The sequence below is a fragment of the Sus scrofa genome, chromosome 14, assembly GCF_000003025.6.
Source record: "Sus scrofa isolate TJ Tabasco breed Duroc chromosome 14, Sscrofa11.1, whole genome shotgun sequence".
NCBI lineage: Eukaryota > Metazoa > Chordata > Mammalia > Artiodactyla > Suidae > Sus > Sus scrofa.
This window is the reverse complement of record NC_010456.5, coordinates 101,922,961-101,947,963: the sequence shown is the minus strand read 5'-3', so window position 1 is coordinate 101,947,963 and position 25,003 is coordinate 101,922,961. Positions and strand designations below refer to the sequence as shown.

At 39.5% G+C, this 25,003-nt stretch overlaps 1 long non-coding RNA gene across 1 annotated transcript; it reads left to right on the top strand.

The window, feature by feature from the left end:
* On the top strand, positions 11,076-23,818 carry LOC102166772. Its single transcript, XR_002338530.1, has 3 exons — positions 11,076-11,248; positions 20,325-20,424; positions 23,638-23,818. It is a non-coding gene; the product is annotated as an uncharacterized LOC102166772 (long non-coding RNA).

Genomic DNA, 25,003 nt, shown 5'->3' with positions numbered 1-25,003 from the left:
ACCAGAATAATACTCATTGAAGTAAAAGCTCATTAAAAGATCCAAATTTGTATTTCATAGGTGTTTCCTTGCAACTAGGAACCAACAGAACCGACTCTTTTTTCTAGGAACCTGAAGCAGAGTTGATTAAGATTGAGGCTTTGATGTAGAGCTAGAAGCTTCTGGCATCTGAAACAGCAACCAGAGGTGGGAAGGCAAAAATCAAGGTGAGAATGAGGAATAATGGATGAGGAAAGAAGAGGAACCAAAGGGAATAAAATAGAAGAGAGCAAGGAGAAAAAAGGAGGGAGAAGGTGAGAAGGAAGACTAAGTGGGAGATGAAGAGAGAGCATAGCAGAAAAGATGGGAAGGGAAATTGGGAGATAAAATGGATGAGGAGTGAGAAGAAATTTATTCAGGAGGAATCCCTGGCCCTCCAATCAAGGCCTGAGATCCTTGGGATCTGAAGTAGAATTCCAAGAAGCCATGGGCCCCTGGCAGCTTTTAGCTGGACCTCCAAGTTAGCCCTCCCTCAAAGGTGAGCCCCTGCTTCTCAGCCAAGTCTTGAGAGGCAAAGCCCTTGATATACAATAGGCATTAAAGAAATGTTGACTGCTATAAAATATTTGTATGAGGAATAAATGATATCATGCCCACAGAATCACTGTAGACTAACATCCAACGAATATTCATGATAAGGTCCAGTGTGCCAGGTAGTATGCCCAGAGTTGTCATACATCGCCTCATTCATGGTTTCCACCCTCTTCATTCCCTGTCCTGCAAAAGAAATGGTCAGGAGGTGGAATTCCCCACTGTCCACCCCCTGCCTTCCTACTGGTGGCTCTTCCCCAAGTTAATTTGCACAGTGAGTGACCTATTTTAATCTAGATTTGTAATGCTTGGATTCTAAATTTTTATACACATGTATTATTTAAGGCAAATTTTGCTGCTGTAACAAATGAATACCAAAATCTCAGTGGATGAACATGATAGAAGAGTATTTCTTTCTCATGCAACAGTCCAGTGTGGGTATTGGATGGGCCCCTCCCACATGGTGACTGATGAATCTTAGCTCTAACACCTTTTAGCACAATGTTTCCAAGCACACTGCAGAAGGGGAGAGTAGAGAAAGCAAACTGGCTTCTTAACCACAGCATTCTGGAACATTCCCTTCATCTAAAAGCAAACCGTTCTTCTGCTCACAATTCATTGGCAAGAACAAGCCACATGCCCATACTCAGATGCTGGTGGAGAGGGTGAAGCTGGAGGGGATTGGTAAGAAATGGAGTCCCTGGCTTGAGGTCCTTCACAAACATGACTCTATAGTGTGGAAAGGGGAGCATGAATCTTGATGAACAGCTAGTTATTTCTTCCATACACCCTCTTCAGCAAAGAGAATTAGGCAGTGATTCTCAACCTGGGGTTGGAGTCCCATCAAAAAATAACCATGTAAGATTAACTTTACTTAGGAGGTCATTTTTTTTTCTACTAAAACAAAGATATATTTTATATTAGAATAAAATTTTCTTATACATTTTTAAGCTAAAGCATGAGATTTCAAACAAATAATATGTTTTCACCATTACTCTCTCTCTCTCTCTCTCTCTCTCTCACACACACACACACACACACACACACACACACACACACACACCCTTACCTATTGTTCTTGCTGTAAGCAGGAAGGTTTGAGGAGTACTTAAATAATTGTTGAAAAACATGGGTCATAAACCCTTATCACTTTCTCACTTTTTAAAGTATTTCTTCTCTCCCTTTGGTAATGGGAGATTTCCTCCTCTTTCCTTCTTCTGTCCAAGAGGAAGCTCTGACCTTGGAGTCTGGGCTGGAAGTTTAATGCTTTATTTACCCTAATTCAGATGAGTGACTGAGGAAGTCATGGGAACGGACTTCATTGACCTGTATGCCATCCCCAGAGCCTCCTCTTGCAGGGTGAGTTATTCCCCTTCCCTTCATCTAAGAGCAGACAGCTGTCATAGAGAAAGGAATAGAATGGCAATCCAAAATCTCATGGTACTGCACGTAAATAACTCATAGTCCTGGACTGATTTATAGCTTAGAGATGGGCGAGCAAATGGGAGGCAATGGGGGAAGATGTTATACAACAAGAGGATAGGCATGGAGGGATGAGCAGGCTGAAGCCTGGGAATTGTCCCCATTGGGGAAGGGATGGCAGGTGGCCCTAGTGGAGGTGACACGGAGGCCAGTTGGGGACAGAGGACTCCAAGAAGCCTCTTATTCTCACCAGCTGCAGACAACTATGATATTACAGCCTCCTGTCTCAAGAGAGTATATTGAATTCCTGCCTCACAGCGTGAAATTTACTCACCTGTAAAACTTGGAATGTGCAACATTAGTCTCAAAAACATTTTCTTGAGAGAGAAAAGGGATTTTCAAAGTTCACCTAATCATTTTTTACATATCACAAGAACAAAGCTTTACTAGAAGTTGCAGTATCAACAAGTCATAATGCAGTGTGAGGAAGCTCCACACAACAGAAAAGGGATGAAAAGCTTTCTGGTTCTGGCTCCTGGGGAACCTTCTGCAAAGTCTCCTCCTTTCTATATACCCTTTGGAGGGGAGGGGGTGCGTAATGACATAACAAAGCCCAGATGTGTTGCAGCAGAGGGAGCCAAGAGGAACCCATGGCCCTCTTCCTGAGAGAAGACAGCCTCAGAGGAGGCAGCCACATAGAGTTAAATAGTGGTGGTGGAGAGGTGGGGGTGTTCAGGCAGAGAAAGGGCTGCAATGAGGGCACCAGAAGCTCCTGTGACCTCACAGGGGACAGGTCAGGTAATTGATGGTTCTGGTCCAATAAGTGTGCTGAGTGAGGGCTTCGAGGCAGATGGGCCAAGGCTGGGCCGGCCAGCAGGGAGATGACAGAGCTCCCAGGAAATATTGCCTGTGTTGAGGGAACAGGACACGAGTTTTACCAGCCAGGCGCCTCAGATAAGATCTGGTCACTTGTATGGACTGTGTCACTTTGCTGTAGAGCAGACATTGACAGAACACTGTAAATCAACCATAGCAAAAATGTTTTTAAAAAGATCGGGTCACTCAGTGGACAAGAACGTGTACATCTCAACCAGGGGTCATTAAGAACTACAGGACAACACAAGGACCCAGACCCCCGACAGTGGTCTCTGTCCTCCAGAGGACATGTGTGATTTGCCATCTTGGCACGTTCCATCTTTGGGGAGGGAGAGGATATGGAAGGAACACTTGAAAGGTAAACACAGCCTGGTAGGAGATAAACCTTGAACCCCAAAGAGATGGAACTAAACAAGAGGAAACAATTCTTAGCAGAGACTGAGATACATTAAATGGTCAATACTGTTCTTCCAACCACCCCCAGCCCCTTTAGAAGGAAACCTTTCCAATTAATATAAATATACTACCTCTTTTTTAGAGAGCTAAGTATATTGTATAAAAAAATGTTGGCCCCATGATTTCTGTATAACTTACACCTAGCAGAATACTTACCACATAGCATATGCTTGGAATATATTTGTTGCATAAAGATTTCAGACACAATGCAGAATCCTCTACTTTTTTAAACCAAAAAACAAGTTAACGACATCATGTTCCATTTCTGTATACAGAAGTAACTTCCATAGTCATATATATATATGATTATATATATATATATATTTATATTTTAAAGTTGAACCTCAAAAATATTTTATAGCAACTGATTAAAAGTATTTATAATGAACAAGTCAAATCATTCAGTGTGAAATGAGAATTAGAGTTATATCTGAAAAATAAAGACTCATACATCATACATACCTCAATTCTGTAACTATTTTGGGGAGACTATAATATTTTGTCCTATACTTTCTGCTTCTTAAAAATTCTCTTATTTTGTTACTGAGACTTGATGAGCCTGAAGACAATTTTAAGTCTCTTCATTGATTTTAAATAATGGGATAAACATTTTTTTAAGTAAAAGCAAAGGGCAAAAGTGGGTTTCATATGTGGAGGCAGTAATAACTTTTATATTTAACATGTTAACTGCAATCAGCTGGCTTCTCCAATTCCTTTGCAAAAGAATGAATTTCATGCAGGAATGGCTTGAGGATTTTAATATTTATACAAGAAGCATAAAGCAATATTTTTACAGGGATAAAATAGAAGTTGATAAAGGTTATCTACACCACAGACTATCCAGTCGAAAATTTAATATTATAATAAACAAAAGCTTTTGCACATACAGAAAATAAAACAGGCTGAAGTTCTCATGCAAAACAAAGCAATTTAAATAAACTAAAGGAAATAACAGCACTAGTAATGGACTTCTGTCTTGACCCATTAACTTACAAGGACAAGGTTAAATAAAATGAAGCTCACAAATAACACAATAATCCTGAGTTGATTGTTGGTTTGGTTGTGTGTGTTTGCTTTTGCAAAATGCCATTTTCCCTTGGCACCAGGTAGGATGTCAGTCCCAGTCTATGTCCATACTCACGGAGACTTTTAGCTTATCACATCCATAAAATTGTCCCAACTCTTTCATTTTACAGAAGAACTTAATTTTCCTTTACTAGATTACCATTAATCTTCCTGCTCTAAGGCTCTACTCCATTATGATTCAAATGTTCTAGTGGACTTTTTCAAAGGAGAAAGCTGCTTCTCTTTAGATATTGCAACCTTATCAACCCATTTGAAGGGTAATTTTGTTTCTCCCCTGTCTGAAGTGATCCATCAGATCCTGAACTGTTGACACTCAGTGCTGTCAAGTTATTTAAACCAGGTTAGTAACGGGGCCAGCCTGCCAACATGGAAGAATCAGTTGACTGCTTGGCAATTTTCCTCAGTAAGCCCCCAAATGATCAATGTGCTCTCCTGCTGAGAGAATCTATAAAAATTTCTTGTAAGTTGTATAACTCTGTTGTGACCATACGGGCAAGTGGGAAGGATGGAGAGCATAACTTTGCACTTGAATTTCTTCACATCCTACTGCACAGATTTTAGGCAACCATCCAGGATCCTACAAGCAACTGTGAACTAAATTCCTATAAGATCTATAAGCCTGCAGAAGATTTGTTTTTCCAAAGCTGCCTCTCTCATGATTCCTTTCTGTCCTTGTGTTCTCCCACATTCTTGACTATGAAAATAAGAACTAATGACTGAAGTGATAAGGATATACAGCCTCATAACAACACAGCAAAAGTCCAAGGGACAGATAATGAGAATCTTTAGGGCTGCTCAATAAGAACGCTATACAGAAATTCTCTTCCCTTCGAATCTGAAGATTAGAAGGGTTTTAAGAGTTATATGATCCACCTGGAAAAGGAAACCCAAATCCCCTCAATAATCCCTGCTGACTAGAAGGGTCCAGGCTTGAGTCACTCAAGAATTCGCTTTCACTAACAGACAATGCAATCTTGAGTCCTTTCTCACTGTTAGGAAACTATTCATGGAACCCAGATGTTTCAGCCAAGTGAGGGCACTTACTTAATTAATGCATTTACATTAATTCCATCAAACTCCTGCAATGAAGACTCCCCACTACTCTTTAGTTAGAAATACTTTCACCCAGGAGTTCCCACTGTGGTGCAGTAAAAATGAATCCGAATAATATCCATGAGGATGCTGATTTGATCCCTGGCCTCACTGAGTGGATTGGGTATCCAGCATTGCTGTGGCTGTGGCATAGGCTGGCAGCTGTAGCTCCAATTCAACCCCTAGCCTGGGAAGTTCCATATGCTACCGTGTGGCCCTAAAAAGTGAAAAAAAAAAAAAAAGAATTCCAACATTTCCTGGGGTCCAGAAGTTGTGGGTTCTAAACATGATCCCTTTTCCTTTTGAAGTCCCCATAGCAGCAAGTTGAAGGAGGCAGTGGTGTCTCAGCATATAAACCAAACTCGTATAGTTGGTGCTGTCTAGTTCCCACGTCACCTGGAGTCATTTCTGACTGCTAGATCACTAACCTCTTTTATTCTGTGTCTGGGAAGGAAAAGCATGACTGTGCTTCTTTAGAGGGACCTCCTTCAGAGGGAGTTCTCACCATAGAACCATTGAGATCTTACATAGTTCTTTTAAGCCATCAGCCCTAGGGGCGGAGGGCTAGATCCTTGTGTTGTAGGACATTAGGCAGTGGAAGAAACCAGAAAGAACTTGTTTCTGGCATAACTACAAGGGGCATCCCTGTGGGTTGAGGAAGAACTACGGGTGGATGTTATGCAAAGAGATGCCTATACAGCACAAGTTCTATCACCCTGTTACTTATCCAGGATATGTCATGAATAGGTTTGCACAAAGTTACAAAGTGTGAAAGCTGAAGCTGCTGATTGGTGGACAAGCTCCATCACCAAAGGAGGACATCCCAGGCCTCCAGGGTGAGCTCAGCAGGGGCCGTGCTGCCAGCTGTGAATGACAAGGAAGTTTGGGATCACCTTTGACTCTGAGGCTGTCTGTCCCTCCTGCCTGGTTGGACAAATTGTGGACTCTTCCTTCAAACAGCTCATTTCACAGATGGGCAGTCTGGGCCTGGGGAGGCTGACCATGAGGCTGACTTCCTTCTGACACACAATTGGGCTTGGTAGTGAGACCCTCTGAGGGGGCCCAGGAGACTTCTCTGGTAACTGTCCCCCTAAGTATATTTGAAAATGCTTAGATTTGTAAGACCAACTACTGCATGTTTTTGTTCTAACTGCATGTGATGAGCACATTTCACCTTATATCAGTACCAGAATAGCCTCTGACTCCAAGCTCTGTTGTTCTCTCTGTCCACCTGATAGTTGCCTTTGGTTAGGTGTGTGCGTTATTCATCTGGGAAAGGACATCACATCCCTTCTTCACTTTGATCTCAGTTTCCTTCAAATCAGCTTCTTGCCTTTTCTCTGCTCTGCTTTGTCTCACTTTGTTTCACAGACTCTTGTGTCAGCTGGCTTCTGGCTAAGTTGGGCCAGTGGAAGGACAGGCAGGTGATTGTGAAGTAGGAGAAAATAAGCATAAACCCAAGAACTGTTCCCCTCTACTTCACCATCTCAGCAATACCCGTGTCTTTTCTATGGCTCCAGCTCCTGCCAAACAGCAGGAATTCTACTTTCTGACTGGTGACTCTAGTCCCTGGGCAACAGTATCATCTGCTCCTTCCTTTGTCCCCATCCTACCCCCACCTAGGGTTGCTAACAGCTTCTTACTATTGCTAATCTCCGAGTGATGTTACTGCTCCCTACCTAGTTTGTAGCTTCATTACTGGTGATACCCATTCATTCCGTTAAATCTTAGAACCTTCAAGTATTGTTTGCTGGTTGGATCATGACTTATGCAGAGGCTAATAGCTGGATGGAAAACTTTATGAGGAAAAGTCAACAGAACTTTTTTGTGTCTTTTGTCTTTTTAGGGCCACACCCATGGCATACGGAGGTTCCCAGGTTAGGAGTCTAATCGGAGCTGTAGCTGCCAGCCTACACCAGAGCCACAGCAGTGCCAGATCTGAGCCGTGTCTGCGACCTACACCACAGCTCACAGCAATGCTGGATCCTTAACCCACTGAGCGAGGCCAGGGATTGAACCCGCAACCTCATGGTTCCTAGTTGGACTCGTTTCCACTGTGCCACGACAGGAACTCCTAGAGCTTTCTATTTGATTGCATAGAGGAGCTGAAGACAGTGACAAATAAAATGTGACTCCAGTATCTTTGTAATCAATTCATTGCCAGAAAATGAATTCAAGAGAGAGAGCGGTGATTAAGAAAAGAAACCTGCTGTAGGCTTTCCACTGAAGTTGATACGTCTTGGATAGGTTTCAGACCATAAATATCACAATCAGACCAATCCTTTGAGCAAGAATTTTTAGGGGGAACTTCATAGTTGATGATGCTGCAAAATATTTCAATAATGTAGAAAAAAAATCTGATTTCTCAGAGTTAATGTAAATGGAATCAGAAGAGTGAAGATGAAGAGAAATGACATAAGACACAAGGGAGGAAAAGAAGAAACTCAGCTGGAAACAATAACCTCTAGACTAGGGGTGGCCAAATCACAGCCCAATCCACTCCCTAACCGTTTCTGTCAAAACTTAAGTGAAACACAGCCACACCTATTATTTATGCATTGTCTATAGCTGCTTTTGAGCTTTAACCACAAAATCAAATAGTTGCAACAGGTAACTACGTATCTCTCAGAGCCTAAAAGTGTTTACCTTTGATCCTCCACAGAAATTTGCCAATCCCTGCTTTAGTCTCACATGCAGCAGTCTATAAGCCCTTCCTGATGAGGTCCCAACCTTTCAAAGAGAAATTAAACCCATTTGCATCTGTGCCCCCATGGCTCTTCTTGTATATAGTGGTAGACACCCATCACACTGTAACTCAAGTTCCTGCAGAGACTGTGCTTGCAGTTACCCATCTCCCTGTGGGTTATAGCAAAAGCCACTTTATTGACCCACATCCCTTTAGCCCCTGAACAAACTGCCAGAATAAAACCTAAGTCAGGCTATTTCAGTTTTCAATAATTGCCCCAGCCCATAGCAGCGCCTATCACTTTTAGAATAAAATTCCCATGCTTTACCGTGGTTTTGAGGCTCCGCCTAGATCTATGACTCCATGTCCTATGCAGCTCTGCTCCAGTCACACTGGAGGTCTTGCTTGTGGGGTGTCCAAACTTATTCTTCTCTCTGGGCTTTTGAAATTGTTGCTCCCCTGCATGGACAACTCCTCTTCCAGATCCTCTTAGTTAGCCACTTCGGGATATTCAGATCTCAGCACAGACGTCCCCTTCTCAGAGAAGCCATTCCTAGTGATCCTAGCATCATTCTGTGTCAGTTCATCCACTTTATTTTACTCATAGCTCTCATGCCCACCTGAAATGATCTCGTGTATTTCTTTGCTTATTCACTGACTACTTCCTACAAGGTTAGTTACCAAAGCAAGGACCTTGTTCCTAGGGTTCATTGTTGCATTCTTAATGTTTAGGATAATCCCTGCCATTCAGGTGCTTAATAAAGATTTATTGAACACCCAAATGAACGGTTTGTAGAAGTATTCACTTAATTTGTACTTTATTTCAAGCCAACATCAAGCTCTTAGATGCCAAGCATCATACAACGGTTTTATCTTTCATATGTAATAATGGTGCCTGGAATTCAACTGATGCATTTAGTAAATGTTGGTTGAACAAATGAGTTATTGACTAAATGCTTAAATACAATCAAAATGCATTGCTGTTTCATCCTAGAAATATACAAACTACAGCTGAATTACTTTAAATGTTAAGATTATTCTTATGAGGTGACAGATATTGATATATTCACCTTGACAAGTTTTGAAAAATTTCAGAGAATTGTCATGATTAGCCAATTATTTTTGCCTACAAACTACAACAAATATCTGCAAACATATTTTTGTTTGCATCTCTTTGTTTGTACTGGTATGTGCTCATCCATAGGTAAAGCTGACAACTTCTCTCAATTGGTAATAGAAGAGATTGCAAACCTGGCGTCTTCAAAAGTGGTGCATTTGGGACCTGATCATGGAGTTAGATGTCTGACAGTATTGCAGTGAAAAAGATAAGAAAGGAGTCTATTTCCCTCTAAGTTTTGTCTTTGATGACACTAATCATGTGTGATTTTGTTAGTTCAAGTTTAGTTCAAAATGAGTAGGGAATAGAGTAGACAGCTGAAATGTCATACTCTTTTCCTTTCCAAGGTAATTTACCCCCTGAAGAAAGAGAAAAATCAGTATTTGCAGGTGCAAATTCATTCAAAATCAGCGATCCAAAATCCAAGTGTTACAAGATGCTATGCCTTGAGGATCATTTCCCAGCTTTTGAAGCAGATTATGAATGAACAAAGAAACTGGTCCACAAAAGATGGCACCTCAGGCAGAGCCTACCTTCTCTCTGCTCACACACACATGTCCAGATCCAATGCAGGCTTGTGCCGGCATGCTTGCAGTTGGGGAAGGGGTAAACATGTCATCTGAGGAGGCAGCTGTTGGGCCTGGTGGGGCGCAGTCACTTCTCAGGGTCATGGCATTTCAGCATCTGCTCCCCAGCTTTGCAGCCTGAGAAAATGGAATGTGTCAGTGTGCTTGTTGTTGATTAATCCCTGGGAATTTACGAGAGATGGATGTACAAAGCAGAGTGCCAATTTAGCAATTTACACGAGAAATGTAACTGCCAAGTGGTTCTGAACGTTTATGTCAGCCGGAGAATGTAGCCTGCTAATGGCAGGAGGAGGTAAATCATCATCTGAAGTTTGTTGGGTGAACTTGGACTTGCAGCAGGCGGAGGAAGCCAGGTGACCTTGAGAACTGGTGTCATTAGGCCTGACACGTCCATCTGCAAATTGAAATTGACCTGCCAGCAAGTTAGGACACTTGGATTCTCTGGTCAACGCTGGAAACACATTGACAATTCTTGCTCACTGGCCTCCCTTTTTCTAGATTCTTTGCTAGATTCACCCACACATCATTCTGTCTTCACATACATTAAATGCCATTGAACAGATTATATCCTTTTTTTAATATCTGTACTTATTAATAGTCATGAGCTAATATTTATTGAGTGATAGTAAGTGTTAGATGTATGCTAACCCCACAGTCAATCTGCTACAATACTTGTTTTGAAAACACAGCCTTGTTCCCAAACCATTGTTATATTAGGGAACGATGTCAATATAATGTGAATTTACATAGATACAGTTTTGTCCACAGGAACCTCTAGGCAAAAAAAAAAACAACAACAAAAAAAAACTTCACTTGCCTGAATTGAACTGATATGGAAACACAATGTGTAAACATGCCGATACTTCAAACACCTACCAGCTGCCCCAGCTCTGCACCTGAGTCAACTCCGCCATCTCCAGTGTCACAACTTTCCTTCTGATTTCAGATTACCCCCACCTACCACTCCAAGTTGCAACTCTTCTGACGTCCAGCTTCACAGCAAACTCTAGGTCTTTTTCTCAATTAGAGGGCCATATTTATTGTAGTAGTTATGTATTTCTGAACCATTAATCATGCAATATTGCACTATTGTTTTCTTAAAGAGTCCTCTTTTTTTATTGTGTGTCACCGATGTTTTAATGCAGTTCCTCTAACCTCATTTTTCCTGTAAGCTTGTGGATTTTATTGTGTAATTTTGCAGAGCACAGTGATTTTAGGGAATGCATATGTTGTGTTGTAGTAGAACTAACCGCCATATCTTTTTATCTTATTTAATTCTTTCCAAAACTATCATTTTTCATAGGAGAACACTGTAATTCAAGGATTTTGAATAATTTACCCAAGAATAAAGAGCTGGTAAGTGATTAAATAAAGATTCAAACTATCTGCTCTAACATCCTCTGAAAGCTTTGAGAATCCTGATTTGATATAAGAACCAGCTTGTCTTTTAGGGGGTTTTTCACCACGAATAATAGCTATCATATACTCAGAGGTAGGGTGGCATAGTAGGAAATATGCTTTTTGGAGCCCTGCTGCCTGGGTTCAGTTCCTGGCTCTGTTACTTACAACCTATGTAATAACAGACAAGTTACATAACACGGCTTATTGTTGCAAAAAGGACCTAAGAATCTCCCTTCCTGTACCCTCACTGTTTGCAACATGATTTGCCATCAAGGGGCAGATAGTATTTTCCTTACCCCCTTGGCTCTTGGCTGACCTTGTGACCTGCTCTAATGCAAAAAATATGGCAGAAATAACATTGTACTTGTCCCAAGGTTAGACCTCAGGAGCCCTTGAATGCTTCACTCATTCTCCTGGAATGCTGCCCCCACCATATGAACAAGCCCAGACTAGCCTGCCAGGTAATGAGAGATCTCATGGCTCAGTCACCCTAGGATCCCAAGATAACAGCTCATCAATGGCCAGAAGTGTGAGTGAGGCCATGGCAGAATCCCCAGCCCCCAGTGAGCCAACAGCTCATGACTGATGCATGAATAAGGCCAGCTAAGATCAGATTAGCCAGAATCAGATGAGCAGAATGATTATTTTATGCTGCTAGATTAGGGGGTATTTGTTACACAGAAAAACAAAACAAAACAAAAAAAAAAAAACCCTACCTCTTGCATTTAACTTCTCTGTATACCCCCTGTGCAATATGTAAACTGGGAAGAATAATAGAGCTGGAAGGATTAAATAAATTAAAAATACAGAACAAAACTTAGAATAATACCTTAGGTATTCAGCTCTGTTCTGGATATAACGATAAGGATGCCTTATACACAAATAATATTATTATTATTTCTCAAGGTTCTGAGGGTGGATTGGGCTCAGTCGGGTGGTTCATCCTGTAGGGCTCTCAGCCAGATGCCTGCAGACAATGGTTAGGGCTGGGATCATCTTGAAAGATTCTTCACTCACTCACACTGTACCTGGGCTAGAAGGCTCAGAAGTTGGACACCGGACCACCTGAGGCTTAGACTCCTCTTTCTCTCTCTCTGTCCTTCTCTCTCTCCCTCCCTCTTTGGGATCTCTCCAAATAGTGAACTTGCATTAGCTAGTGCAAGTGGTGGTAAAGGTTCTCAGAATTCCAAGAGAAAACAGACAGAAGCTGCGTGGTCTTTTCCATTCTAGACTTGAAAGCCAGGCTGTGTCCCTTTGCTGCATTCTGATCATCCAGGTGATCACAGAGTCTTGTCCAAGTTTGAGAAGAAGGGACATACACTCCAAGTCTGGATGGGAGGTGTGTCAGAGAATTTGCAGTTGTGTTTTAAAAACACCATGATCTCTCTACATACATTCATTATTATTTTCATAGAAACATTAATAGGGTTAGTAAAAACAGTACATCCATATCTTTTCTTATTTGAAAACTTATTTTTAGACCGTTTTAGGTTCACAAAAAAATTGAGAGAGAGTAGAGATGTGCCATAAATCCCCTGCCCACACCCTTGCATAGCCTCTCCCATTATCAATATTTCCCACCACATATCTTGCGACATCTTGTTCATCTTGCTACAATTGATGAACACTCATTGACACCTCCAACATCCATTTTTAACATAAGGAAAACCTGACTCAGAAAGATTAAGTAATTTGCTGTAAGTCACAAAACTGGTAATTCTCAGAGCTTTTACTCCACTCAGGATGCTTTTAGATGAAACCTGTAATTTTAACCCATATGTGACACTATTAATTTCAGTCATCGCATCCAGAGTTCACTTCCATCACTTTTAGTGGGTGCAAAAAACCTCTGCATTGGGAGATAAGCAATTGTCACTCCCACATGTAAGACCATATACACTAATGTACACGTAAATGGCCAATCAAGCCCTTTTCCTGGACCTTCCTCACAAGCCTATTTATACTCCACTGTTGTAAAAAAGGGTTAGTTTGTTGGAAAGATGAAGAAGAAAGTTATGAAGGATGACAACTAAAAATCTTTTCTCCGCTTGTAACGGAGAGGCTTATGTGTCACCTATCTGCACAGACTAATTCTTTCCAGACCCGCCTCACTGTATGCTCTATGAGTGTGGCAAAGTATAGGAAAACATCTACAAAGTGGTCAGAATGATACAACTACAGGTAGAGAAGCATCAAACAGAGGGACAGTTAAGACTTTAGAGAGAGACAGGAGTTCCCGTCGTGGCGCAGTGAAATGAACCCGACTAGGAACCATGAGGTTTCAGGCTCAATCCTTGGCCTCACCTAGTGGGTTAAGGATCTGGCATTGCCATGAGCTGTGGTGTAGGTCGCAGATGCAGCTCGGATCTTGTGTTGCTATGGCAGTGGTGTAGGCAAGCAGCTACAGCTCCAATTCAACCCCTAGCCTGGGAAACTCCATATGTGGGTACAGCCCTAAATAAGACAAAAAAAAAAAAAAAAATTTAGAGACAGAGGAAACAAAAGAGTCAGGACAAAGGTAGAAAGAGGCAGCTGGTATAGATAAAATAATAACCATTATAATTCCTTCTATGTATACAAGACTAGTATTTTAAACGTCAGGTTTACGTGGATTATTTCACTTACCAGAAGCAAAAAGAAAAGAGGAGGTAATATTCTATTGAACATCTATGAATAGACAAAAATGAAATCTCTTTTCCACAAGCCCACAGATAGGAATAGCAGAGCTGGGTCTATAACTCAGGCACTGAGTCCTAGTCCTGGCCACTGCCTACCACCCACAGGATGGGATTAGGCTAACTCATTCTAGTTTTGTTGGATATGCCATTTAACATCTTCCTGCCTGAGCGTCTATGTCTTTTTATTTTGAGGGGGTTATTCCAAATGGCTTTTAATGTCCCTTCTCTGGTATTACAAATGTCACAGTAAAAGTGCCATAGTTTGCATGAAGATGAAACTCTTCAGAATGTAAGGTCGAGCCAGATCAAAATTATCCTTAAAAATTCCTAACTTGGTGCCATATTGGAAGCTGAGACTTATCACTCTTTAAGAGAAGTTTGTAAGGTCGAGCCAGATCAAAATTATCCTTAAAAATTCCTAACTTGGTGCCATATTGGAAACTGAGACACATCACTCTTTAAGAGAAGTTTTCTTCCCTAGGTTTTTTTCCTCTTGGGGTTTCCTTTGATGAGCCCTAAATGAAGTCATTGGCTTCAGTTAAGGGTCCATTCGAACTACACTCCATTAAGGATAGAGACAGACTCAGCCTGGAAACTTAGACTAGCAAAACATGTAATTCATTTGTTCTTGTATATAACAGTCGCAACCTCAATGGAACAGCTGGCAGATGCAGTGTGAAATTTCTATTTAACATTGGGTTATTAGAATTTCATTTGTAGGTTGTTTTTTTTTCCCTTTTGTTTCCTTTCTCTATTTCTCTTAAAGGGGGGCTGAGCACACAGAGATCACTTAAATATAATTTAATATTATTATTAAAAAAAGATAAAGAATTATGAGCCACAATTCAACAGAGGAAGGATAATCACAAACTATATATATGATAGAGCATAGGAACTGAATGAGAAAGGCCTAGATTCAAAATCGGACTTTTCTTCTCATTCTTTGGTAATCTTGGAATTGGAATCTGTAAAACTGAAATGATAACACCTACACATGAGCCTGTAAAGAGAACTAAATGAAATAATATGCACAAAGTGCTTAAAACAGAATCTGGCGTACCGTGAATGCTCAAAATGTCATTTTATATAATTATTTTTATATTATCACCAAAGGAAGAGAATTTGGGCAGGAAGTAGCCCAAGTAAGGAATATTGTAGAGGATATAAGTAAGCCTAGAAATATGCAGAAATGTATTCTCCTGTCAAAAATTATCCCTTCAGACGGAGAGAACAAATGTTTCTATGAGTAGATATTTTGAGAAGATGGTACTTACTTGTGTTGCTGATGTCTTATTCTTTCCAGGTCCCATTCTGTGTTAACTCCAAAGTAAAACAACAACAAAAATGGACCCCAGAATAGCCTTTATGACACCATTGCTATAAAGGTAAAGGCAGGAACAGAACTTTGTTTACCTCTCCATTAGGCAGGAACCATAGTCCCAGAGGTAGAGAAGCTTTGGGCAAGCATTTGAATGTTGAAGGTCTTTGAAGGAGCTTGGCCATTAGCAAAATCTCCCTAGGAAGTTATGCAGGTGTGTGTGTGGTGGGGTGTGTGTGTCTTAGAGCAGGTTTTCTGACCCCTTGGGAACTCCAAGGGCTTGGGGAAGCTATGTTTTTGAGCCAAAAACTATACCCTAAACCTGGGGTTAAGGAGAAGCAACCCCTATAGCATTGCAATTGGAAAAACAAGGAAATAGAGAAACCCTTTCTCATTGTTTAAATAGGAGAAAAATTCATGCATGTGACTACCTCACAGCGGCAAAAAAGTGACATTCCCAATATGACGCAGCAGAAACAAATCTGCCTAGTATCCAGGATGGGGGTTTGATCTGTGGCCTTGCTCAGTGGGTTGGGTATCTGGCATTATGATGAGCTATGGTGTAGGTTGCATACATGGCTTGGATCCTGAGTTGCTGTGGCTGTAGTGTAAGTGGGCAGCTGTAGCTCAGATTCAACCCCTAACTGGAAATTTCCATATGCCGCTAGTGCACCCTTAAAAAGCAAAAAGCAAAAAAAAAAAAAAAAAAAAAGTCTCTTCCACCTCTCCAGGGTTTGTGGCCATTAGGAGACCCAATGCCTTTGTTTAACTTCAAGTATTATTATGCCAAAAGATCCTCAACCATTTTTTCTTATTTTTACCAAGTTCAACAAGAAGTGAGATGGGGTAGAAATAAAAAGAAAGTGAGAGAGGAAGAAATCTCACACATTCAGATTGAACAACCCAATGGGAACTGGTTTGTTGAATATTGTGTTTACCTGGGTCATAAAGACCAGGCCACATATGGTGCAGCTGTGGGAGAAGATTTACCTTAAGAGAAATGGGCAATGACAGTGTCAGTGACACTGAGATGAAAATGAGTTGTCTTTATCCTGGGAAAATAGAAAGGAATCATTAAACTGTAGAGGACAAAGGATGGTACCCTGTGACTCTAAGATAAAAAAGGTGTGGAAGTGTGTCATTGGGAAACCTACTAAAAGTCTAGTAAAATCAAATATACAGAGACGCTATGACACTTGTAGTTCCACTCCTAGGTGTACATACTGGACTGATGTGTAATGTCTTCACTATAAGACAGGGAAAAGCAGGTTCATAAAATTATTTACAATGACAAAAACAAACCAAATTGACTATCAAAAGTCAACAGTAAATAAATAAATTGCAGGAATCGAGTATTAAATACTATATGCTGTATATGCTATAGCAATCAGAATACACTATTGTTACATGAAATTACATGGATAAATTTCACAAACAAAAAGCAAAAGACACTAAACAGAAAAGAGTATGATTGGATTTATATAAAGTTCTTAAGCAAAATGAATCTAGGATGTTAGAAGTAAGAACAGTATTTTTCTTTGGGAGAGGAATAGTGACTGGGAGGGAGCAGGAGAGAGGCTTCTGGGTTGCTGTTCACTTTTTGTGTTTTGACCTGGGTTCTGGTTACAAATAGACAATTCGTGAAAACGTATCTGCATGCTTTTTTTTTTTTTTTGGTACATAAAGTGTAGTTGAATAAAAGTTATACTTTTTAACAAAAAGAAAAATAAAGCCAATTTAAGATTAAAAATATATAATCAACGGAGGATTAGAATAGGACATATTCTTTCCAAACCACTTAAAGGAAAATGTGCTCAGAGGGGGAAGAAAATCAAATAAAAAGCAGAAAGCTGAAAAAAAAAATAAACAAGAAACCATAGTAAGTAAATAACCAAAAAAAGAGATAATTAAGTCCAAAACAATAAATATGACTGAACAAAAATCTTCTATTGAAAGGCAAAAGTCCCAAAGAAACTAATGAAACAAACTATCTACTACTATGCTGTCTATAAGAGATATACCCAGAACAATGAGCAGAAATCTTGAAAATAAAAAGTGAAAGTTATATTGTAGATCCACACCACCAAAAGGAAAGCAAGTACAGCAATTTTAATTTCTGACAAAATCAATTGTGATGCAAAAAAAAAAAAAACTTCAAAAAGAGAAAGAAGAATATTTCATATTGATCATAAGTTGTGAGCCACCCAAAAGTTATCAGTTATGAACCTATATATACCTAACAATGTAATTTTGAGATATGAAACTGAAACTGATAGAAATATAAGGAAAACTCGACAAATCCACAATCATTGTGGAAGATTTTATTACACAAATAAAAGTAAAAAGAAAAAGAAAAAGAGGTTTTTATGTCTTTAACTAAGTCACCAAACTTGATTAGAGAGGGAGAACTATTTAGCAGAAGAGATTTTCTCAAATACATATGGCAAATTCACAAAAAATTAAGCACTTATTAGTATGGAAAGAAAACCTCAATACATTCTAAATCAGAAGTGACGCAGGCCACATATCCTCACAATAATATAGTCAACATAGAAATCAGTAAGAAAGGGGTTTGGGGGAAAATCCTATCTAGTATAAATGCATGTGTTGGATATTTAGTAATCCTTCACATTATACATCTTCACTATTTATTGAAAGTCATTTCATAGAAAAACACATTTACTTCTGCCCATTATCTCCCCCCACCCCATTTCACAGTTGTAAGATTGCATTGGAACCACCACTTGTGCAAATCATTAAGACAAGTGTGTACTGCAGCTGAAATTAGAAGTTAAATCTTGGAGTTTCTGTTGTGGCTCAGTGGTTAACGAACCTGACTAGCATCCATGAGGACATGGGTTCGATCCCTGCCCTTGCTCAGTGAGTTAAGGATCTGGCATTGAGTGAGCTGTGGTACAGGTCACAGACACAGCTCAGATCCTGCATTGCTGTGGCTCTGGCGTAGGCCAGTGGCTACAGCTCCAAGTGGACCCCTAGCCTGGAAACTTCCTTATGCCGCAGGTGCGGCCCTAAATAACAACAAGAAAAAGACAAAAGTCACATCTTATTTTGTCTGGCTCACTAAATCTCCTTTTTTCCCCACAAAGCCCTCCAGATGAGTCATAGTTGCCAAAACCTTGTGAGTTTATGATATCCATGCCTCAAAGCCATTGTGTTTGGTTAGCAAGTCTAAATTCAGATGGCAAGTTAGATTTGCTTTCATTGTTAAAAATAAAAGTGAACCTTACAAAATTATGGAATGAACCCCAATACAGCTGCCTAAACCTTTATCCTTTCACAATGAGTCTTCAAAAGTCATGACCTCCTTACTTTATGCCTTTAGTGAAAGTTGTCCACTTAGAGCCACAAGAGACACCTAAGCAATAATATATTTCTCAGTGTTTGTCTACTCAGTTTTTCCATTTCCAAGTTCTTTTGTTGTGTCAAAGCTGATTTTGTTTCTCTGTTCCTCCCACACCCCACCTTGGGAACCTTTGTATTAAAGTTGCTTTCCAAGACATGGAGAAGGAAGAACAGTTTCTCTCCCTTTAGACACCTGGAGGAATCCTCTTGTACTTGACTGGCCTTCAGAAAGGAGCCTTCGAAGTCCAAAAGAATAGCTTAAAATCTTTGCAAATGGCCAGTGACTATGACCTTTCCCTCTAATTTCTCTCAATCTGCAAGGTCTGCTTTAGTCTCTACTTTTATATAGCAAAGCAATGGACTGTCTTTAAGCCTTTCATTTCTTATTTTTTCCCTCTCTTTCAACACTTTTTTCATTTTCCCTAACCCTCTTCTCAATACACTTCTCTAACTCGATATTCGTCTTGACAAGAATAGGGAAGTAACTTGGAGGAAAGAGGGACAGGAGAAAAAGGAAAAAGAGAAGAAGTAGGGAAAAGGAAATATTCTAATGAAGCCTTTAGAGAAAATTGATAATGTGAGAAGAATGGAGAATGGGGTTTTGAATGGATTTTACTGGGCAAAATGGGGAGAGACCATGAAGAAAGACAAATCAAGGAATCAAAGTGAGAGTAAATAAAGCAGAAGAAAGAAGTGAAATGGAGTTAAGGTCTATTTGATGGCTTGGTCATCAATTAAGTTCATCACTTGTTACTATTGGACAAACTGCTGGCCTTGGGAAATGGTGCTTAGTCAAAGGACACATAACAACTAGTAATTTCTCACTGCATTTGTTACTTAGGAAAGTAGAATGCCTGATTCTGCTTATTTCAATAACAAACAGCCTTGACAAAAATGAACAGTACTTTTGATTGGGACAACAACCAAAACAATGGTTCATTTTCATCTCATATGCAAATCTTAAGACTTAACTGACAAAACCATACTGTTTGGTAATTATTTCTGTGTCTAATTTAGCATGCATTTAGAACCATATTCCTCTTTGAAGCATATCAACACAATTTTTTCATGCAGGAAATGCCTGCCTACTAACTTTCTTCTTTTCTTGTGGCATTTACAAAGTGGCTAATGTATGCACACCTTTCTGCTCTGCTCTAGAAATGACTCAAAAATCTAAATGAAACAGCCTTATTTTTTGTACCTCCTTATGAAATTTTAATTTTAGAGGAAACAAATAACAATGTAGTCTGATTTAAAGATACAGCGGACCTATGTTTTATATCTCGCAGGGCTTCTTCTTTTCTTTTCTGATAGCAACACCTCTTTCTGCCTCGGAAAAAACATCCCTCTCTCATTCCACCTGGTTCTGGCATGGTTGTCAGCACACGTTTCTCCTTTCTCTATTTCTCTTCCCCATTTGGGTCAGTAGGGCACTGATCCAGACATCACCAGTTTGGTCCTTCAAACTTCAGCAAATGCTTAAAGCATCATGAGAGAAAGAACAAATGTAATTTTTTTTTGTTATTCAAAAATGCGTATTTAATTTCATTTTCTATTGTAAACCTCATAATTTTTTATTAAATGGTTTAACACTAAGTCAGTGCTTTTTAAAAAGACAACCAACCCTGTGAGAATAGCAGAAAGTTAATCTTTTCTTCCCTAATTCTTATAGATGCTCTACAGTTTGAAATTATCTGCTTTCACCAAGAAAAGTAACAGTGCATTCCTGAGTTTGCCTGGGAATGAAGACACTTACGAGTCAGTGACCACAAGTAAGAGGGGTATTGCTAATAAGAATGAGAAAAACACAAATGACAGGAGAACTCTAGATTCATGCTCGGTTATACTGAACTATATATATTGTGTATCTATTGCTATATTGGACACACAGAATGGGTAGAGGTCAAGTACAGTTTTTAAAACCACCTTATACAATTAAAAAAAAAGTAAGCATTCTATTCCAACAAATTCTGTTTATACAATTCAGTCTTGAATAAGTGTTTTTTTTAAATTGAAGGATAGTTGATTTACAGTATTCTGTTAGTTTCAGGTATAGAGAGTAGTGATTCAATATTTTTGCAGATTATATTCCATTATGGATTATTATGAGATAATGAGCATAATTCCCTGTGCTATATAGTAAATGCTTGTTGTTTATCTATCTTATATTCAGTAGTTTGTATCTGTTAATCACATACTCCTAATTTATCTCTCCCCCTACCTCCCATGAGTTAACCACAAATTTGTTTTCTGTGTCTGTGTCTCTTCTGTTTTGCATGTATGTTCATTTGTACTGTTTTTTTTTAGATCCAGGTAGATTTTTTTAACATAATTTAAAGTTATTCACCCAGAAATTGGCCTAACATTTTTTGACTGGATGTATCCACAAAAAGTCATCAAATCCTGGAATTTACGAACCTGATTGTGCAGAAAAGCCACCTATGGAATTTTTTAAAATTTTGACTTCCAGATCCTTCCCTCTTTATTTTTAACAAGTTCCATTTGTGATTCTGATGTACATCCAGCTTGAGAATCACTGGTTTAGTCCATCTCTTTCCCAATTGTTCATCTTCAATCTTGAAAAATCAAAATGCCAAAAGTGTGAATGCTTCTAGTAGGAATCATTTTCTTACTCATCCTGTAAGTGTTTAAGAACACAAAGGCTCTCCTTGATGGTTACAAGCTGTCAAGATCATTTCACAGGTATAAAGTACATCACTAGAGCAGTTGTTTACAGGCTGCAGAGCTCCATTTCGTATGTTGGTAAAACTGAATCAGATGCACTGTGTCTTAAGTACTCCTTAAAGGTAAATTGCTGGGTAAATTTCACTTTCAAAGAACTGTATTCATTCTTTCAAATCAGTTGGATACCACCTGATAAAGTTTAGCATCCATGGTCACAGTGAGAAATGTAACATTCCCCCAAAAAACATGTTGAAATTAACATTTTGAGAATAGCGAGTTATTAGATATCTGGCCTCTGGCAGTTAAGAGGGAAAATGGAGATTGTCCTCCACTTAAGGAGAGGCAAAACATAACAAGAAATGCACAGGCAGGGAAATAATCCCTCAGGCAGAATTTGTCCATCCTTAGAGCAATCTTTCTTCCTCCCACAGCTACACTAAAAATCATTCCCCAATCACACTGCACTTTAACCCATTCCAGTTGCCTTGGAACACACTGTTCCATAGTCCCTGAAGAACTGGTCTCCTAAGACGCAGCTGAAATGGTACCACTTCTGTGGAGGTTTCTTCAGTTCTCCAGGTCTGTGCTCTGCTCCCTCAAAATCTCTTTAGTGTCCATGACAGTGTAACTGTCTGGTTTCATGTCAACCTCCTCTGTTTGACCTATCACTTATTACATAAGAGCATTTCTGAAGTTCCAGTTCCTAGTACAGTGCCCGACACCCAGAAGATGCTGAGTAAATGCTCATTGAGTAAATATGAAATGATGTGCTTAATTACATGTCCATTCTACTGGACCTAATCTGCCCTCATTGGCTCTTTGAGTGGCAACCAGAGAGGATAGGTGTCCCCTTGGGTTCCATGACACAACAATAAATCTGCTGGCCTTTGGACACAATGGACATAAGTCCCCATTTGGCAGCTTCATTCAACAGCTTGCCAGCAGAATTATGTGCCTGGGTTGCTATGGTTTGGACCCAGGGAGAGACAGAGACAAAACCTGGAGTGAAAAACTGAGGTGTGTGTAACCAGGTAAACCAAATGACTAATTTGAAAACCAGGAAATGACAGCTGTGTTCTGGCAGTAGGTGCTGATAACTGTTCCCAAAGCAAGAGGAGGACAGAGATCAAACATCAGGGGCACAGCTGTGGATCCCAGGGGAGAAACGGTGTAGGTCAGAGAGACTAGGAAATGATGATTCGGTTTTATTGGGACTAAAATACTATAATATTCAAGACTCTTTAGTTACAAGTGATAAAGTTCCACAATGAATGTAACTACAAAAGAAGAGCTGGAAGAAAATATGTCTGTCCTCTAGGAGCCCAACACCTCTCTGGGTGTCCTTATAATGTGTCTTATTGTTTTGTTTTCCTTACCAACTGTGAGACCCTCAAGAAAAGCCACTTCAACTTATTCCTCTTTTTATCTCCAGTACCCACTAGGAACCCAGTATATTGTCTGACACTTAATTTACACCTAACGTATTTTGCTATTGAACTGACCTCTAAGAATGGAGAAGTGTCTAACTTATACCCTCCAAATACTAGCGCTCAAGACAAGATTTTAACCCAGTGTGTTTTCCCATGTGAATTTCAGGTTACCTCTAGGCATTCCTTGATCTGTCATTAGGAGATATTTTTCTCCTGAATTATGTGAGAGCTTCATAGGTTGTAGAAATAAACAGGTATGAGTAAAGAGGGAAAAAACAGACTCTACTGTTTCTTAGTAATGATACACTCAAACAGCATTTTGTCTAGTGCCTAAGAAGGTAAAAGCTAATTCAGTCCCACTGTGGCTTTGAAATAAAATCTGCTGCTGTACTGACTGTTCGTTACTCCAGACAAGCTTGGGTGTGCTGGCTGATATTTGGAGCAGCGACTCTGATACAGTGTAAGATTTCTGAGTGGCAGAATGATATCAGCTTTTTGCAGAAGTTAGCTGCAATTTTATTCAGAAAAAAAAAAAGCTCTCTGAGGAGATCGAGCAGTAATGGCATATGCATAAAAATGCCCCAGCAGTCAAAGAGCTGTAAGGTATCTACTTTTTAAAATTAACTTTCACCATAGAGTGAAAAACTGCTACTTTTCTTCCAGCCTTATATATCATTAAATGGGCACTATAAAATATCATTGCTTTCTTTTCTTGCTTTGTGTTACTATGAATCCAGGCATAAGGTTATTTTAACAGTAAATGGACATTCTATCCTATGCTTTATTCACAAGGAGAATGTCAAATTCTTATAGTTATCATCTCATTCATTCCACATGTATTTAATGCATTGATTGCCTATTTTATGTCAGACACATAGGATTTGGATGTGGAAAGATGACTAAGTCACAGTCCTGGCCTTCAAGGAGCTCAAAGCCTACTAAGAAGAAAACAGTTACCATATAATAAGTGCTGTAACAAAGATTTTACAAGGTAGTGTATTATCATGGTGGGAAAAAACCTCTAATTGCCCATCTCGGAGGATGGGAATTTGGGCAGCATTATGGGAAATTTACTGCAATACCTTGGGAATTTGGGAGGCACTATTACTTTGGAGGCTGCTAAGGTTTTTATCCAAATAGTAAAAAAGGTTAGTTGTTGAATGCAAAATCTTAATTCTGGGTGAAATGAACATCTGGAATTTGTGAATTTAGCATGAACTATACCCACAGTCTGAATAAAAAAAAAATTATGAATTCGACTTGCACAAAATCAAGATCCCTTACCCAATTTCCATGGAAATTGTTTCTCCAGAACTCAATCACTTTAACTCTAGGTTTACTCCCCTCTAAGGACTTATCCAAAAGAGGCAGTGCAGATTTACTACAAGAGTATGCACTCTGATGGAATGAAAACTGATAAGCATTAGGACACAATGGTAGTATAAGTTGGGATATCAGGCATAGAAATGGTTGAGAATAATGCTCTTTAGAAAATTATAAAAATGGTACACCTGAAGGATGAATGATGTGGCTTGTTTTCCATTATAGCTCAGAAATACATGGCTGTTTACTCTTTTTTAAAAGAACTGAATTCTAGTTAATTTTCAATATTGAGTTGGTTTCAAATATACAGCATAGTGTTTCAGTATTTTTGCAGATTGGATAATTACAAAATAATGGGTATTATTCCCTGTGCTATATAGTAAATCCTTGTTGCTTATCTATTTTCTATATAGTAGTTTGTATCTGTTAATCCTATACTCCTAATTTGTCTGTCCCCCCTTCCCTCTCATGTTTGTTTTCTATGTCCGTGAGTCTATTTCTGTTTTGTACATGGATTCATTTGTATTATTTTTTAAATTCCACATATAAATGATGTCAGATAGTGTTTGTCTTTCTGTGTTTGACTTTTTTTTTTTGGTCTTTTTAGGGCCGCACCCGTGGCATATGGAGGGTGCCAGGCTAGGGGTCTAATCGGAGCTGCAGCTCTGGCCTACACCAGAGCCACAGCAACGTGGGATCCAAGCCACATCTGTGACCTACACCATAGCTCATGGCAACACCAGATCCTTAACCCACTGAGCAAGGCCAGGGGTCAAACTTGCAACCTCATGGTTCCTAGTTGGATTCGTTTCCACTACACCACGACAGGAACTCCTATTTGACTTATTTCACTAATATAATATTCGGGAAATAATAATATAATATTCTCTAGGTCCAGTCATGTTGCTGTCAA